The following is an 18713-nucleotide window of genomic DNA, read 5'->3' as shown; positions in this document are numbered from 1 at the left end:
AATAGTCCTGCCTTCTGCTGGCTGAAAACTGAGTTGTATAAAATCTCAGAAGGCCACAGAGCAGAACACTTTAATGATGTGTAGCATTTCAGTAAAGGCTATTTTGGAGTTTCATATGAGATACTAGACTTTGAAGACTCTGCAAGATGAATTTCATAACATACAGACATGAGGAAGCAGTTATGGGTCTAAGTTAGGGGAAACAATTAAACCAGTTGTAACCACGCCTTTGCTTTGAAAAAGAATTGGCAACACTGCACACAATATTTAGATAGTAGTCTAAAAATGAAAACCACAAAATCAGACACTAACAGCCATCACGTGCCTGAACAAGAAATTACATTTTTAATACATGTGAAACTCATGGATTAAACAGATTTTACTCTGACATTTTATAATTTGTTACTGATTTTTTTTTTTAAAGAAGAAATGTATAGGTACTACAAACCATTATGTGTTGAAAATTAAAAACTACAAAATAAAGTAACAGCAACAATATCCCACATTTAAACAGTCAAATGAAAGATAAGAACTATGTACAAAATTACTACACTATCCTCTTATGCAATGGCCTACAATCCTATTTTTCTAAATGATGTCTTCATTTAGGCTATGTGTTTGCGACTGTGTTATATTTTAGTATATGCCACAGCTATTCAAACTTAAGCTTTATTCTTTTATCTCATACTTGTTAACCATCCCATAGCAGTATTATATTGAAATTTCTTCATATTATATCGAAATAATACCCAAATTATGTTTGATTGTTCTTTGGTCAAAAGGGCCAGCTCTGTCCTGGACAGTCCTCTGGACTCCATAGAGGAGGTGGGTGAGAGGAGGATGTTAGCCAAGCTGACATCGATCATGGACAACACTTCTCACCCTCTCCATGAGACTGTAGGAGCTTTAAGCAGCTCCTTCAGCGGCAGACTGCTGCACCCTCAGTGCAGGAAAGAGCGCTACCGCAGGCCGTTTGTTCCGACGGCTGTCAGACTTTGAACACCACCCTAAAATAACGCTGCATTGTTCATTTCATTACCTGGCACTTTTTCTATTCATCCTAAATCGTATTTTTTTGTTTTTGCTTTGTGGATCTAGTGTGTGTGCGTGTATTTATTCATTGCTCTCATTTTTTTTTTCTAAAATAATTATTTTTATCTATCTTATTTTACGTATACGTATTTTAATTTTTTTCATAGTGTGTGCACCTTTTTTGTGTTTCTATGCTGCTGTGACGACTAAATTTCCCCACTGTGGGATTAATAAAGTCTAAATCTAAATCATCTAAATCTAATCTGCATTGTTGCAACTTTACATAACTTCATATTAGTATAAATAGGCTTGTAAAATATCGGTATTTAAATCTGATATGCGATTTTGATCTGGAAAAGCATTAAATCACACCAGTGATTTGGCACAAGTATGACACACTGGTCTAAAATAGCGTGTTTTGCTTTTTAACTTAATTCCTTCCAGAAACATAGAAAACTTCACAGTTTGCAAACGTCCCTCAGTTGAATTTAGATCAGTCATTTGACGCTCCAACACAGGTTAAAGTGGAGATGATAGGCTTACGGCTCTCTTGTTACACGAAGTAAAAAAAAACCAAAAAATTAAAATTAAAAATTAAAAATAAATAATGACGGAGGAGCGTTTGCTTCCGGAGCAGCGTCTCACAGTTCCCCCTGTCGGACACCAGCGGCATCTGGGAGGGAGGAGAGAAAGAAACAAGCCAAGAGAGAACGGAGGGGAGGAGAAAAAAGACAGGAGCGCAGCGAGGAGGACGTGAACCCGCCGGAGAGGAGGTGAGTGATGTGGTATGCCGAGAATTTTCGCTTGAATACCGGGGGTGTTTCGCTAGTTACGGTTTGCTCTCTCAACCTAAAAAAAACCCCCGTAACTTTCCATCTTCTTTTTTGGCGACGCATTTTTTTATGGCTTTTTGAGGGGCCCTGCTGTGTTGTTGCAAACAAATCGGGAAGGTGGGGGAGAAGAGACCCGGGGAGGCTGCTGCGGCGGCAGATGGGAGGGGGGGGGGGTGCATTTACAGGACCCGGCGTGCTGCTTTGACTTTTCCTCAAGAGATTTTTTTTTAATTTTTTTTTATTATTATTGGGTCTTACGCACCTCTGCACGAGCTCTCGCGTAGTGTCAGGGAACGTTAATGGAACGTGGTCGCGAGCGGACTGCCGCCGGTCGCCGCTTCGCTTTGACGTCCGCTGCTTCAACTCGACCCGCTGTGGCAGGCAGGACATTCAACGGAGGCGCATGAACGTACGCAGACAAACAAACCTGTAAAAATAATAACATTTGTGGAAGCTCACGATGCTTTAAAACGGGCGGCCGTAATTCACGCAGAGGGGCCCCGCGCGCAGGTAAGTGGTTGATAAACACAACACCGGTCGACCATTAAACTTAACCAACCACCGTACAAAAACAAAAGCGGTTTTATGCCCCCGCGTCCCTAAACACCTTAATATATAGAGTAGTTGTCACTTTTTTACTGGGCTTCTGTATATTAACAAATGTCATGCCATTATGTCAACCTCTCTGAAATATGTACTTTATATTGAAATATGAAATGTCATGCCACTATGTCAACCTCTCTAAAATATGAAATTTATATTGAAATATGAAACGTCATGCCATTATGTCAACTTCTCTAAAATATAAAATTTATATTGAAATATGAAATGTCATGCCATTATGTCAACCTCTCTGAAATATGAAATTTATATTGAAATATAAAATGTCATGCCACTATGTCAACTTCTCTAAAATATGTAATTTATACCCCACCAGTGAGTTTTAGTTAAATTTAGGGACCATGCTGAAATATTGCGTAGCCTATACAATTCTAAAAATAGGCAACTTCTCCCTTTTGTTTTTGTAAAGTCAGCAGGGCTGCGATTTAAAAATCCATTATTGGTGTCAAAGATGCACGATATCCCGATATTTTCCAACACTTTTGGACAATTGTCAATATCGACATATGCAAATATTCTCTTTGTTCTTAAATTTGTCATGAGGAAGATTGTCACCGGGGGGCATGACTAATAAACGTTATGTAAATGCAAAATAAGATGAAAATACTTTGCACCAAAACTATTGATGCCGGCAGCGATGCAAATTTGTAACCGTTTTTCAAAAAAGGTTCGCTCATTCTTCCAGAAAATGATGGATTCATCGTCGTTCAGTGATGATCTTGTCCTGTTTCTCTGCACCGGATGAAAAAAGAGGAGATTTTGGTACGTAAAGCCAAACCCGCTATGAAACTGAGGTCTGCTGACTACCAACTACATCCGAAATGCAAACTACTCGCTATCCTGACAGCTTGGTGGTTCGGCGATGCTGCACCATAAGTTGTCCTTGATATTGTTGTCGGTGTTAGTAGGACTTGGGATGGGAAAACTGAGAAAGATCAACCTCCTTCTTCCTGAATTTGCAGTGTTGAATAATTGCGATGTGGCTCCTCCGAGCATCACCGACGCTGAGCAGTCATCCCAAAAAGCAACTTTGATATCTGCTATCAACACAACGGTCGTACTGTTGCACCCTCGTTGCTCGTTCGCGCGTGACGCACCCTCACGCTGGCGACATGGCCTCGAGCATTTAGGCTTAATTGAAGCCCCGTTTCATTTAAAAGCGCGAGCTGCCGATATTATCAAGAATCCCTACTTTGTGTTTTATTCATTAATCATAAAAAGCATTTAATTGCATCGATTTTTGACAAGCAAGAACCAGCAAAAGTCGGACGTTTTTACCTCGGCAGAGACTTAAACAGTTAATGTCTAAATTACTTCTCTGTCATTTGAGGAATCGGTCTAATCGTTTCGGCACGGACGAGTTTCCTGTGCTGTGGTTTCAATCCAGACTTTCTTCAGCTCCCCACTGTATCCTGTGTTTTGCCCCTTGTGGGGGTCTCTTGTCTTTGGCTACAATTTAAGTAATAAAAAGGCTCATTGTGAAACAAACAAACAGACATAAAGGAGGGTATTCTCTTGACTTGTGCATATTACGTGGAATAGTCTGGAGCTATAGGCCATCGGAGCCCCTGGGGAGGAGGGGGGAAGCGAAGGCTTGTGTTGGTGCTTGGTGCTGGACGTCCACGGCCAGCTAATCATTTCCAGCCTTCCTCTGGTACTTTGTGCCAGGCACTCGAGATAATACGCCTGTTTGTTTTATACAAACATGGAGCCACTTAATTGCTTGTTTATGTTTTGTGATTTAAAGAACCAAGAGAATGATGTGAATAACTTTCCTGTTTTAATTTTCTTGGCGGTAGAAGGGAGGCAGATACGTGTCTGACATGTTATGATTGTGCATAAAGACGTAGAGAACAAATTGCCAAGAGCTTTTCCACTCAAAACCGTCCACTGATTAACTTACACAGGGACTGGATGTGTTGTTGCGTAATTAGGGCGTACAAACTTGTGACACACTGATTTGTGTTTCTGTGGACGGAGAAGAGACACCGAAGTTGTTGACAAAAACATGAATTACCAGTGGACCGGTCTTCTGCTTTTAGACGGCTCCTCTGAGCTTTCGCTCCCTTCCCTCCCTCCTGGTTACGCCAGCTCTTTGTGCACTTGTTTTGCATCACATTTGCACAGATGCATGTGCTTCCTCGTGTGCACATTCGGGACGTGTATTTGTACAGCAAACTTGTCAAAAAAAACACAATGAATGGAACCTGGGATAATCAAATACCCTATTTCCCGACACACTTTTATAGTAAACAGCTAGGGCTCACCTTTTTAGGCTGTGGTTGTGGTGATTTTTCTTCTAAAGCTTCGGCTGCAGCGTTGGTTTGGTGAGTTAATTAGTGTCAGCCACGGAATTGAATGTGTCGGTGTCTGTACCACCGTAGTAGAAATGGTGCACTGTCATCCTCGGCCTGCCTCTCTGCTTCTCCTCCCTCTCTCTGTCCTTCCAGGCTTCCTACCCTGCTGTCTCGCTCTTCTCGCAGACCTGGCACTGGTCTGCAGAGTGTGTGTGTGTGTGTGTGTGTGTGTGTGTGTGTGTGTGTGTGTGTGTGAGAGAGAACATGATGTCATTGCTAATTGCTCAGGGCTCCTGGGCTGTTAAGTTGGTTTATATTCTGCCCCCTCTCTCAATCACTCCATCCCATCATTTACTCTCCCTCCCTCCCCCCTGTAGCATTTCTATACAACATCAGGAATCGCTGAGTATGGAAAAAGTGACTTGGACATTTATGGGCCGAGTTTTTTGGCCAATCAATGCAGACTGTTCCTGTGTGCTTATGTGTGCGTGTTTGTTTCGCGTTGATTTTATGAAAGTGCCTCAGTTTACATGGCCCCTCCTCTGTATAGGTTGGGCTGTCCCAATTGTTACACAATCGCTTGCTCATGATTATTTGAGCTGACCGCACGTCGTTCTGCATAATTGTTTCCATTCATCTGTATAAAAACAGCTGGATGAAACCAGCAGAAATGTCGTATTTCCGTCACTTTTTCCATGTCGTTTTCCATCGTTTGAGGTTTGACTGGCGCTCTTTCAATGATGTCATCTTGTTGCGCCGCATTCTTCGTCTTTGGTTGAATGACAGATGAGTGAAGAATTAGCGCTACCGACGGTTTATCTCAAGGCGCTTAACTTCCAGTGTTTGTCTGACTGCATTTTAATCAGTCTTTGTTGACATTAATCATGGATTTAGTTGCAAATCCAAAAACCACAGCTATTAAATGTTTTTTTGTTCCATAAGGTGTATGTGTATTAATTAAAACTATGATTATGCTACAAAAAAGTGAATGGAAAAAGACAATGAAACTGTTAATTGCAATTGATGGGCAAAATAAAGGGTATGCACACATGCATTTACATATACTGTACACAGTACAATTCAACATTGAATAAAGTTGCAGTTTAGTAATGTATGCTGTCACATCATGAAGCTGTGAGCATGTCAAACACACCAAAACACCTCTTGATATCTATACTAGCCTCAAAGCACGCTGCAGATTGGATATCATTATGTTGTCCTGACTATAAGTGTGTGTGTGGTGCTGGGACTTTCTTGCCTTGCAGCACCAACCTGTTAGTCTGTGTGTGGTCGATGTCACGTACGGCAGCTGACAAAAAAGGATGGTGAAAGTGTGCATGTGCGTACTTGCTGGTGTGACTGTGTGTGTGTGTGTGTGTTTCTGCGTAGGTGTGTGTGAGTAATCGGATAAAGAATATGGAGAGATCATTTACCACCACCCTCCTTCCCCTGTGAAACAATACCGCTGTTCCACCCTTGACTAAACGTGTGTGTGTGTGTGTGTGTGTGTGTGTGTGTGTGTGTGTGTGTGTGTATTTTTGTGTGTGGAGTCAGACCAGATTGGACAGATGAATGATGAATTAAGGACAGCAGAGACTAGATTCATCCCCGGCTGTCAGGTTGGCAAGATAACCACACTACAATTTGTTTGTGTGGATTTATGTGTGGTGGTGGTGGTGGTGGTGGTGGTGGGGTTGGGGTGGGGTGGGTGGTCAGGGAGACTGTATGTGTGTTGTCAATCTTTTTCTCCATCTCATTCTTTTCACTTTCTCTTTCAGCCCTCTATCGATGCCTCTCAATAGGGTTATTGTGCCCACAGTCAGGCAGGCTGCAGTGTATGTGTGTGTGCGTATGCATTGTTGTTGCAGGGAGCAGACAGCCGTGAGGTGTGTTTGAACAGCGAAGGAGCACAGAGGCCCAGTTCATCCTGTAGGGTGTGAAACTGAATGATAGGGCCCCCTTTTTTTCTCTTTCCACATCCCTCTGTCTGTCTGTCTCGCCTGATTTGACAGTTTTTCACCCACATGCTCACTCCCCATCGCCGTCTTTTTGCCCAGTTCTACTTTGCATCTCAGTTTTCTTTCTGTGTGTGTGTGTGTGTGTGTGTGTGAGAGAGCTCTGCCGTGTAACGTGTCAGCTCCGGGCAGGCGTCACTGATGGACTGTCTTCTCGCTGTCAAGTCTGCCTTGTGATTTGATCGTCTGTAGGCATGTTATTCTGCCAACAAATTACCTGTGGAAGCAGGCGAGGAAGATCGGCGCTCCAATTCAGCGCACACACACACACACACACACACACACACACACACACACACACACACACACACACACATTCTCACCCACTCTTTTGTTTATATGTTTCTGTTTCTGATGTTGTCTTTTCCACATCACTGCACTTTCACCTGTATACCCCCGTCACTCCCAGTTCAGCTGCACGAGGGTTTTGACATTCCTCTCTCTCTGACTTTCAAACACCTACATCGTCAAATGCTATGAAAGCCAGAATGTGATGAAAGAATTGGCCCACTGTAGCGAGTTCAAGGATTTCTGCTGTGCTGTCTCAAAAAAAATGATTGAGTCGGTGTCTCACTTCTCTTTTCCTCCATCTTTGCTTCAAAGACCACTTGCGTAGATGGATAGGTGTTCAACTCTTAACAGTTAACTGTAATGCACAAGGAAAATTCAGAAGCTAGAAATTCTTGGACTGATCGCAAGGCCTGTCACATATTTGCAGTACACGCAATTAGAAAGTAGACCTGAAACAATTCACCCATATTGCTTTAGGCATTTTTCAAGGAGAAAAAAAAGGGATTCAGCTTCTCGGATGGAGGGATTTGCTGAGTAGTTACAGTATCGCAGTAAACTGAACACAGTGGACTTTTGGTCACAAGACATTTGAATATGTCAACATGGATTTTTTTTTTTAAGTTGTGATTCACATATTTTCATCTTTTTGATCCTTCATACACGTTATAATTGGAAAAACTGATCATCTAATTAATTCATAGTAAGTACATTTTCATTGCAGCCCTATTAGAGAGCACATAGTATGATATTAAATACATATCATGTGCAATGGCTACAATGCTGTCAAGGATCATCAAGCAGATATAGAATATCTCTAAATATTCCACTGATAAAGGACGATAATTAGCACCAAACCCTCATTGTGTTGCCTTTTAACTGAGCATTATTCACAGTCGAATAATTGCCGTGATGATTTTAATGGTTTAAAGCTCACATTGTCTTAAATCTGCTTTTATTTGTCACTGCTCAGTCAATCAATCAAATACTTTATGTATCCTTCATGGGACAATTAAGGTCAAGCAACAACAACAACACCAGATTCAAGCCAGCACACAATACAACATTCAATACTGAACATAAGCTGCAAGTAAGGGAAACATGAGATCTTGTGATGAGCATGTGCTTGTAGTTTACTGGTGCATTCATACATGGTACATTGATATTCAATATAATGAGAGTAACTTGATTTTAGCCATGTGTCCGAGCACTGAGATGACTTTACCTGACATGCTAAAACTGATCCGGATTTCTCTCCGGAAGATTGTTCAGCAGATGCAGTTTTCCACCCAGATTCTGATGCATCTAATTTTGTGATCAATTTAGTTAGTATCTGGCAACCAGAGAAATACATACACTCATGACATAGGATTCACTGTGTGGAAAAGCATGCCTGGCATTTCCTGAAAGGTTAAAGTTTTGTTTTGTGTATTCATTTGTTTCTGTTAGTTAGATGCTTTTTCTGGTGAGGTGGCCCTCCTCTATAAAACAGACTTGCTCACTATAGCTTTTACAGGGTTACCACTTACCCTCTCTTCCTTCTGTGGCTCCAGTTAACCTCCATAATGAAGGCCAGAGTGTGTGAATTGTATCAGACACATTCCTGTGTGGTGAATGTACAGGATGACAGGTGATAGGAATGTTGAATCATGATTGCAGTCATTGCAGTGATTTGGGTTTGTGACCAGATTCATTTCTGATGTTTTACATCATTTCCTGTGGTGGGAATAAGTCAACGGCAGTGGTCGGGATGTGATGCAGTGTCAGCCTTGCCGTAACAGTTTTAAAGTGATTCATAAAACCAAAATAGCATATAATGTTTTTATGAAGGTTTTGTAGATTAAAATTTAAATTAATTGAACAGTGTAACAATCATAAACTACACAGTACTGCAATTTGCTTATTGGCTTTGCGCTGACTTTGCAAAATAAGTGGATATGGCAGTTGCGGCCCAGACAGTGACAGTGCAGTATTGGTCTACCAGCCGTGGTCAGCTAGCTGTATTATTCCCATCCACAACCAGTATCCAGTCAGAGAAGAATGCCTCGTTAATGTTAGAAAACAACAACATTAATTTCCATTGATAGGAAAGGAGAGAGGCACAGGGCGAAAGAGACAGCCATTGTGTAACAGAAACAGATGGCAAGAGCAAGAAAAGGGGGTGATTTAAGTATTGGAGACAGAGCGATCATTGCAGTAGTGTCTGTGGTTCCTTTGGCAGAGATGGGACATTCCTTTTCTGATGAGTCACTCTTTCTCTTCGATCCACTAACTCTCCTGACATCTCGTGTTCTTTAAAGCTTGTACCCTTTTCCCCGCTCTCTTACTTTCTGAGTGTCTCCTCTTCTCACTGTCTCTGAGACACGGTCGTTTTTGGCAAATAAGTCAGACCCTCCAGCCAATCAGAACAGACATTATCATGGTACAGCTTGCCACAGGCTTTCAAATAAAAAGGAAGATAACAAGACTGTACTGAAATGAGACACACACACACACACACACACACACACACACACACACACACACACACACATACATACACAGCCTAAGCGCTGCATCGGTTGTGTCTAGACTTCCCTGTCCTCTCGGATGTCCTGTCACATCTCGGCTATATATAGGATACGCAGTCTCTCCACTGCTTCTGCCCTCGCCTTAGATCTGAGAGACCTTTTATGCATGTGCATATCTGCGTGTTGTCAGTGCTGGAGGGAGAAGGCTTTTTATATATATATAGCCTGCCTCCATGTCCACTGAAAAAGAAGACAAAGGAGTTGTAATGGTCGGAGTCAAGCGAGGAAGAGCACAGTCTCTAATATAATTCTAATAAAATGAATGATCATGATGAAAGAAATGACAAGAGCTTGCAATCTGATTGTAAAAACATAACCCTAACCTGATATAAAAATACGGACAACAATTTATTCATCCCCCTTTGAAACTGTGCGGAGATATTTTTAGTATTCAGAGCATTAAAAGAAGGTGAGAGAGGTGTGTGTGTGGTGGAATGAACAATTCACAATTTCAAAGAGTGCAGATTTCAAATGCAAGAGTCCCAATTTTAACTACAATGTAGGCTATTAACGACACCTTTTTTAAACTATGAAAGCAAATTTACTCAGCTGAAAATAACATGTTAATTCAGTCAGTTGGTCAAATTACAAAATGTAGGCCTTGGCTGTTGAATTCCCACTGTTAAAGTAATAATCATGAAGAATATTATTTAAATACATGTCTGTTAAGTCACCGCCTTTCGCTGAAACAGATAACATAAGCCCTCTTGTTTACAGTATTAACAGAACCAGCTGGATATCTGTGGTGACATTCCCCACCACAGAGGGTAGGCAGAGAAAACATAACCGGCTCGTTCCTCAGCTAACTGTCTGAAGTCGAAGAGGTCACAGCGTTGGGATCTGTGGGAAATGAACTCCAAAAACACAGCTGCGAATACCGCTACCACCGAGGGGAACCAACCGGGTAAAGTGGGAAACGTTACCGTAGAGGACTTTTAGCTGGATAAGATGGAGGTCGGCCTGCGTTTCTGTTAAGTGCAGAGGGACCAGCTGACTGGGAATTATTTTTCTAGCTAATATTCTTGGTAACTGCATCATCTTCAGACCAGCAGGTATCCGCTAACTCGTTCGTGATCGAGTGCAAACGACTAACAGCTGGTGGGACTCGAACAGCAGCGTGTTCGCAGAGTGCGAGCAGATTCAGGCGAGGAAATATTGATGAATCCCAGATTTGTGCGTCAAACGTTGGTGCGCACAGTGCGAGCGTAGATTTGTGCAGACGCACTGTTGGGTGAATGAGGCCCAGTGAGTCCTACCTGAATAACATGAGACTCGCGCAGGCTGTTATCGCAGTTTAAAGTAGGGCGTGACCAGGTGTTGAAGAGCGAACATCGGTGAGGATGTTTACAAAACGGAAAAAGGATTTACAGATAAGAAAAAGCAGGAACCACAGGCTCACGACGAACTCTAATATAAAGGTGGCTTTCCTCGTGTCCGACTGCGCTCCTGGCACGACTTGTTGCGTTCAGCGTTTTGGCTCCAGGAAAGAGCCGCGCTATCGCTACGTCACATTCGTTCTTGCTGCAAGACCGACTCCTTGCTTTAAGGACCGAAATGGTCGAGCCTCCTTTTTAGTGTGTTTCACTCGGCGTGAGCGTGTTTTCGCCGTGTACCGACCCCTCCTCACCCAGAGGAAAGAGAGGCTCTGTGAAGCGGGAGGGTATCAGGGAATGGGGGAGGGGTTACAACACTACAACACACTCACTCCCAAGTTTCCCAAATCCGGGAAATCGTCTCTTGGCTTTGTTTCAGTTTAAGTTATTTTCCACGTCACAGGAAGAATCTGCGTGTGTGTGTGTGTGTGTGTGTGGGGGGGGGGGGTTCTAAGTGTGTTACAAAACCATTTCACCCCCCAGTTGTATTTCAGCTATGTTAGCTGGATTTGATACATCAGGACTTCTCAGAGCGTGCCATAGCTGCTCTGTCTTTTACTCTGTGTCAGGCAGGGCGGTACCTAGGGTGTCAATAAGTAACTTTATATGCGTTTCCCACCCACTCTCACCCTCCCTTTCTATTGTATTTACCTTTTCGTGGTTGTTGATCTTCGCCTACCCTGAAGCAGTGAATGGAACATGTACACGCACGTGGTCACAAATGGTCATCACTCACCTTTATTCTTGAGGTGTGTATCTGTGTGTTTTTGTCTGCTTCGTTTGTTGTCCAATTAGAGGTGTTTTGCCCCCAGTCGCGTTGACCCACCCGAACACCCACCCACCCAAACATGCCTGAGATTCTTTGGCACACCCTGAAAATTCCTCACTCCTTTCCTTTCTTTTGTGGTCATTTTTTTTTTTTTTCTCCCACTGTTCCACCCATGGAAACCACACAGGTGGAAAATTACATCTTTAGCTGTATGTGTACAGTACAGTACATTGGCGCATTCATAAATTCACACACACACACACACACACACACACACACACACACACACACACACACACACACACACACACACACACACACAGATGCTGTAAGCCTTGAAATGTACTTTAAGCCCTGACTATACAAATGGAATTATAGTGGAGCTATTTCTGTCTTTCCGTCACACTCACTATAGGCTGCTGCTGCAAGGACCATGTACAGCCTTGGGAGCACGCTCAAACCGTATAAACGTCCCATTGCAAGCAATGTCTGTGTGTGTATGTGTGTTTGTTTGTACACAAGATTATTTAGACTGCAGTCTCAGTCAGTGTTACTTTGTCTCTGTTATTTCCTGCAGTTGACAATGCAGGGACACACACACACACACACACACACACACACACACACACACACACACACACACACACACACACACACACACACACACACAAGAAGGCTTCCTAGTTTCCGCTGTTATTCTGTAGATGGCTTTTGTTTTCTTCCCAGCTTCCTCCTTTTTTTTCGGACACACACACACACACACACACACACACACACACACACACACACACACACACAGAGGAAAATACATCCTCTAGTCTGTCATACACCAGACTTGACCAGTCTGCTAGTAGAGATACTTGTCTGATAGATTTGTGTGGGGCTGATTGATGAATTTTTGTTGTGTTACTCTGCCTACTACAGCCATTTCTTTCATCAAGTTGCTTTTAGATGCAAAATATTTAGCTATGCCACACTCTTCAGATTAGATCTTTAATAAACCTGCTCTATATAGTGATCTTTGAAGTTAGTTCAAAGTACATAAGAAGTGTAGAAAAGAAAAATAAACCAGACAACCACAGAGCAAAAACAGACAGTTTTTAAATTGGCAAGTAGTACTACAACTTGTTGAACAACTTTGAAGTTTAACAAAAAAAAAAAAAATGGTAGGTTTGTCTGTGAGATGTCCTTCTTTTTTCTTCTTCTGTCTTTCTTCTTTTAAAATTTGTATTCCACCGTTTGGAAGCATAATTAAAAATGCTGCATTGGATATTCATCCGACGGTGGTTCTGGTCACTTAACAAATCTGCAGTCGGGCTCATAAAACAACAAGCAGTCTGCAACGCAGGCTGGTCCTAAGCTATTTAGAATTTGATATACAATTACAAGAGCTTAAAATCAATTCTCATTAATGCAGCGAGCTGAATATGCTCTCTATTTTAGCTTCAGTCAGGAGTCCAGCAGCAGAATTTTGATAAAGTTTTAGTCGCGGCATTGTAGCTGACATATCAGGCTATACAGTGTGGTAGAAAATATTAAGTGTGACGTGGAGGTTGGAATGTGAAGAGCTACGCAGCTATGACCGGGTGTCTTTTGGTAAGCAGTGTTGCTAACTTTCCATCCTTGTAGTGGAAGTAGTTTGCAGCTAAATGCAGAGAGCCTGGTCTGCTCGGCAGCCAATGAAAACAAAGCCAAGAAAGATTTGGGAAGATTGCCTGCTATTGTGCAGCTGGTGTACACTTTCACGTCCTAATCCAAAAGTTAGAAAAACACCCAGTTGCGTTTTCTATCCTGCATGCCTTGCCTTGTTGACTCGAATCCATCCATTTTGTTTTTCGATGGCCTGGCCTCTAGCTGCGACAGTTTTGCTTTCTTGTCAGTCTTTTTTGGTAACAGATGGGGTTTCTCACGAGCGGAGGGGGAGAGGAGAGGAAGAGGGAAGAGTGGCTGTAAATCAGGGTTGTAGAGAGAAACGGGTGGTTTTATGAGAGTTTACAGACCTTCTTCACTTTTAATGAGAAAAGACAGCGATTCTCTTCTTGACAAAGGAAAGAGGGAGCGGTGGGGAGGGTGAGAGGTAGAAGATGAATGTAGGGGTGGCCGGGGGAAGAGAGGAAATGGGACAAGAAATCGGGATATAGGAAAAAGGTAAAAGTCAAGTGGGATTAGCAGAGGAAATGGAGTGGCACGGAACCTTGTGAGGGAAGGAACGAGGAGAGGCAAATCAAACTGTTGGCATATATCCACCTGGCATATGAATTTAATAGCAATGTGTCTCTGCCTCGCTCAGTCCAGTCTGGTAAATGAGGTTGGTTACACACAGCACGCATGTCAAAAGGAACGGAGACACAGAGAGAGGTGGAGTGTTTGCAGCTGCTGCCTTCATTCTTGTTGGAGCTCAACCCCCCCAACATACCTTATGACACTAACACACCCAGAACAACACACACTCAGTGGGGCTGGCCAGTGAGTCAGAAGTCAAAGGTCAGTGTCAAACTGTGACACATCCTATATCCTATTACGCTCAACCCCACCCCTCCACGATGTGTGTTTTCGTGTGTGTGTGTGTGTGTGTGTGTGTGTGTGTGTTGTTCAAATTGTTTGTCTCCAACAAACTGCCTGTCTGTCTGGGTCTCAGTTTTTGCCAGTGCAGTTGGCTGTTTACAAGCCGGTCCATGTGGAAGGCTCATGCTCAGGTTTACTATTCATGTGTACGTGTTTGTGAATGAGTGTCGGTCTCTCTGTGTTTCAGTGCTGCCCTGCCCACAGAGGGGCCCTGTAATTATGCCTAGACCACCTTATCTGCGGTAGAGGACTGCAGGGAGCCCTTCAAGGGGGCCCGAGGCCCAGAAGAGGCACTACAACGCACTCTCATCCCATCCAATTTAAAGCCATATCCAAAATATAGTTGGGATTGAAAGTTATAGTTCTAGTGCATACTTTCTGTGCTGCCGCTGAACTGTAGCTCCACCCAAGTGTGTAAACTTCACATTTTTTGTTTCACATCTGTCTGTGAGGCAGATAATGATATGGCATCTTCAGTGCAGTCTGTAGTTAGTGTTTGGACAGTGACACTTTTTTGTTGTGTTGACTCCCTCAGCTGTAAGAGAGAGCTGATTCTATCAGACCTCCATAGCACGCTCTTCATCACTCCTTCAGCCACCTTCAAATACTTACGCTGCACTGACTCTGGATTTGTTTCTCGTAATAACAGTAAGGATGAATTGCGGTGACTCTTGTGCTAATGCTCGACAAGTTGCAGGATAGTGGACCTGTATTATAGATACCACATCAAGCCTGTAAAGCCTGGTCAGCACTAGTATTTCATTGGTAGTGATGCATCGTGTTTTTAGTTTAGACAAACTTTCATACAAATACTTTCTCTTGCACATGGTATGGTATGCAGACTTGTTACAGCAGGATTCAAGCAAACAAGCATGCCTTGTAATTTTAATCACAGAATGCAACATTTATATGGCTAGTTCATGATGCGCTTATATGCATTACCCCTTTCTTTGTTGTTTTCTGGTTTTATTTTAATATTTTATATCAGATGATGTACATACATTCTTTTATTCCTAAAGACTCAATGCCACCACACGTTTCTTATCTGTCCCAACTTAAGCCATCAGAAAGAAAACATTAACGATATGTGCAGACGGTCAAAATTATACAGCTGCTGCTCAGATGTTTTGTCACAGTTGGTGTAACACCTCGTGTTGCCAGACAAACCAGATGTTTATCTGTTGTTAAATCAGTAATTGTTTCAGTATATGTTTGGTGTGAGTGTTCTTGAGTATGAGTATAGTTTTACCCACACCAGTCAACTAATTCAACATTCATAGATGTATCCACTATTCATAACTGTGGTCAGTTACATAAACCAGAGTAAAAATAAAGTTATGTAAGCCTGTAGACTTGTTATTTATGGGATATTTGCATATGGTGTACTTTCTTGCCAAGTTTAAAGACCAAGATTAATATTTATATTCTGCATTTTCCATAATAGTAAATGGCTTACCATGTATTTGCTCAGTTTAGTTATAACAATTTGCAACAGATTGATTAGGTGGTGCAGTGGTTAGCATTGTCGCCTCACAGCAAAAAGGTTCCGGGTTCGAATCCGGTCCTGGGCCTTTCTGTGCGGAGTTTGCATGTTCTCCCTGTTCTTGCGCGGGTTCTCTCCGGGTTCTCCGGCTTCCTCCCATCATCCAAAAACATGCACCTCAGGTCAGGTTACCTGGCGCCGCGCTAGTGGCAGCCTGCTGCAGCATCTCCCCCCCTGAGAGCCCCCCTGCTGTAGTGAAGAAATTTCCCCTCGGGGATTAATAAAGTGTATAAAATCAAAAATCAAATCAAATTAATATGTTAGACAATGCATTCCACTTTTAATCAAGCATGCAAAATGCAAAGAATATTGAGCATGCTTTATTACATAGCAACACTATTGCTGCCTTATTTTTAAGATGACAGACAGCAACTCACTAACTCTTCTAGACGGTGAGAAAAGAAAGCAATGATTCACACAAAGCACCAAGCTAAGATAGCTAAAACAGTTTTCTGAATATTGTTCACTGACTGAAATGTCATTCTTTTTTTCATACAAATCACAACACAAACCTCAACTTCTGCAAACTCTTATCAGCTTCATATGTGAGATTATATTATGAGAATAATGTGAAAAACGTGCCTTTTAAGGATGGATACGACACGTGTGCACCAGTAAAGTATGCCAAAGTAGAGTATTTTCGCAATTATTGCCTTTTTTGTGTTGGCAGTACAAGAGATACAGATGGGAAATGTGAGGGGAGAGAAGGGAATGAAATGCAATAGAGGTCCCTTGGCCAGGAAACAACCTGTGGTTGCTGCAGTTATGTGGTTAACCATTAGGTCACTGAGACCTCTCGGTACAAGATGCTCCTGAAAGTCTAACATGTCGGCTTCTGCATTGATTTGTCTGTTTACTGCTGTATACGACTGAAATATATAATTATGAAATATGTCTCAGGCCTAAGATGGAGTCATTAAAGGAAAAGCAGAGGGAGAGGAAGAGAAAAATCAAAGGCTGTGTCTCAATAAAAAAAAGAAGAAGTTTGTACTGCCCTCAGCACTATCAGACATCCTGGGAATGTCCATCAGTCTGCAAGAGCGGTGAAGTCGGGACATTTGGATTCAGCCTCAGCAGTCTCTGAATGCTCTGAAGGACTCGACTTGGAAGGACTCATCCTACCAGGGACGCATACTTGAGATTGAGAAACAGCCAATGACGAGATGCAGCCCTGCCAGCAGGGGCCTTGTTTTGGAGAGGTTTTGTGCTTTTGTTGAGAGTTCAGGGCCTTCAGCAAAATTTGCCATGAATTCTGTCATTGCGCAGACAAATGAGAGGAATTAGTGTCGGGTTAAGTGAAAATAAACACACAACCTCCAATTGGCTGCATTTAAAGCAACACAGGAAATAGTCAGTTTCAGTGGGCCAATAACTTTGAAAGCTAGTTTTACCATTTGAAGAGAAAAATAAATAAATTCTGATGATGTTCATTACCTGATCATCATGCACATTTTTAATCGTTAATATTACGGTAAATGAACAATGTGAAGAGGGTTCTTGCTCCTGTCAGCACACTTTTGCTAATACAGGCTGCAGGGTATACAGGACTACACTAATAATGTGAATAATAAAACATTTAATAAAATGGATTAATTTCCAATTGCAAGGGTCATTGACAGCTGTTTATAAATCCATGCAATGGAATAACACCATGTTAACTCTTAAGTTTGTACAATTTTACTCCCCAAAATCATTCCAGGTGTTTTTCCAGCCTCTCAGCCAGGAGATTTTATGGTCCAATCTAACTGTGCTAATTATCTTTCTCGTCACTTCTCATAGTGGTTGTGTAAGAAGTGTCCCAGAGTCTTGACTGCATTATGCAGTAGTGTGTGTGTTTGTTGGAAAGCAGAGTGGAGGGGGGGGTTTACAAGTCTTCTGTGGCATAAAGTTTATGATGGGTCCAGTCAGAAAAGGGTTGGCAAGACTGCACCAAAGAAAGAAATACGAGTTCTATAGAAAATGAGTTCATGTTCTCACACACACACACACACATATCGGCCTTGTGTATTAATGTTTGATTGTGGTTGTGAATAATTGATGTCTTTATTATTTGTCCCTCTGGTGTCCCGCAGACCTCTCTCTCTCTCTCTCTCCCTCTCACGCTCTCATTAATCCTATTTTATGTTTGTCTCTCCCTCAGGACGCTGCTGCCTCGTGATTGGATGAAGAACCAGTGACTACCAGTATGGACCTGCTCCATCCTGGAATTTCCCACAATCCTTAGTACTCTGGTAAGTAGCAACGGTGAAAAAGTCTTCGTTTTAGGCAGTATGTTTTTTAACATGAAAATAGCCTCTTATAAACACTCCACGCTTTTAGAAATGACTGTTCTTTCCGTCCCAACTGCAACTAAAGGTCTGGTTCTGCTGTCATTATTCACAAGCATTGGTGTTGGTGTTGTCTATGAATAGATGTGGTGTTCAAACATGGTATTTAGACGCGTTAAGAGCATCTTCTTACTTCAGATATGCAGGAAGACATTAAGATAAACCCGGTGAATATAACTTAACAATATTTAAATGCTTCACAGTAAAAGCCATTATATACTCTCTTTTACTCATTAGCAATTATTGCATCTCTTTCCCCGCATATCAAAATCTTCAGCCAAATTTTAGCCTTAATGTTGTTTGGATGAACTAAAAATTAACTAAACATATAATATCACTAGCAGGTAAGCAACACCTTTATGTGTGCCACGGTCTGTCCACCTGTCGGGTACCACCTTAGCTTTTATGGTTAAACGATGAGGATGCTTAAGGAAGTGTGAGTGTTTACATGTGTTTACAGTAACAGCAAATCTTGCTAAA

General features: G+C 42.1%; 1 protein-coding gene across 6 annotated transcripts in view; it reads left to right on the top strand.

Moving 5' to 3' along the window:
• The first annotated feature begins 1711 nt into the window (after positions 1-1711).
• apbb2b (amyloid beta (A4) precursor protein-binding, family B, member 2b) overlaps positions 1712-18713 on the top strand; it is a 45117-nt gene continuing 28115 nt past the window's right edge. For 3 of the 6 annotated variants that reach the window (XM_069166681.1, XM_069166680.1, XM_069166676.1), the window contains exons 1-2: positions 1712-1805; positions 18047-18137. The gene's annotated coding sequence lies outside the window, so the exon portion shown is untranslated. Of the gene's footprint in view, positions 1806-2285; positions 2376-3171; positions 3249-10485; positions 10561-18046; positions 18138-18713 lie in introns of those variants that run through there. The other 3 variants (XM_069166678.1, XM_069166677.1, XM_069166679.1) reach the window with 3 other exon arrangements.

This window comes from Embiotoca jacksoni, unplaced genomic scaffold (assembly GCF_022577435.1).
Source record: "Embiotoca jacksoni isolate LCO1_2020_lvr unplaced genomic scaffold, fEmbJac1.0.p SCAF_4, whole genome shotgun sequence".
Taxonomy (NCBI): Eukaryota; Metazoa; Chordata; class Actinopteri; family Embiotocidae; genus Embiotoca; species Embiotoca jacksoni.
The sequence above is the reverse complement of the archived record's forward strand: the minus strand, read 5'-3'. Positions and strand labels throughout refer to the sequence as shown.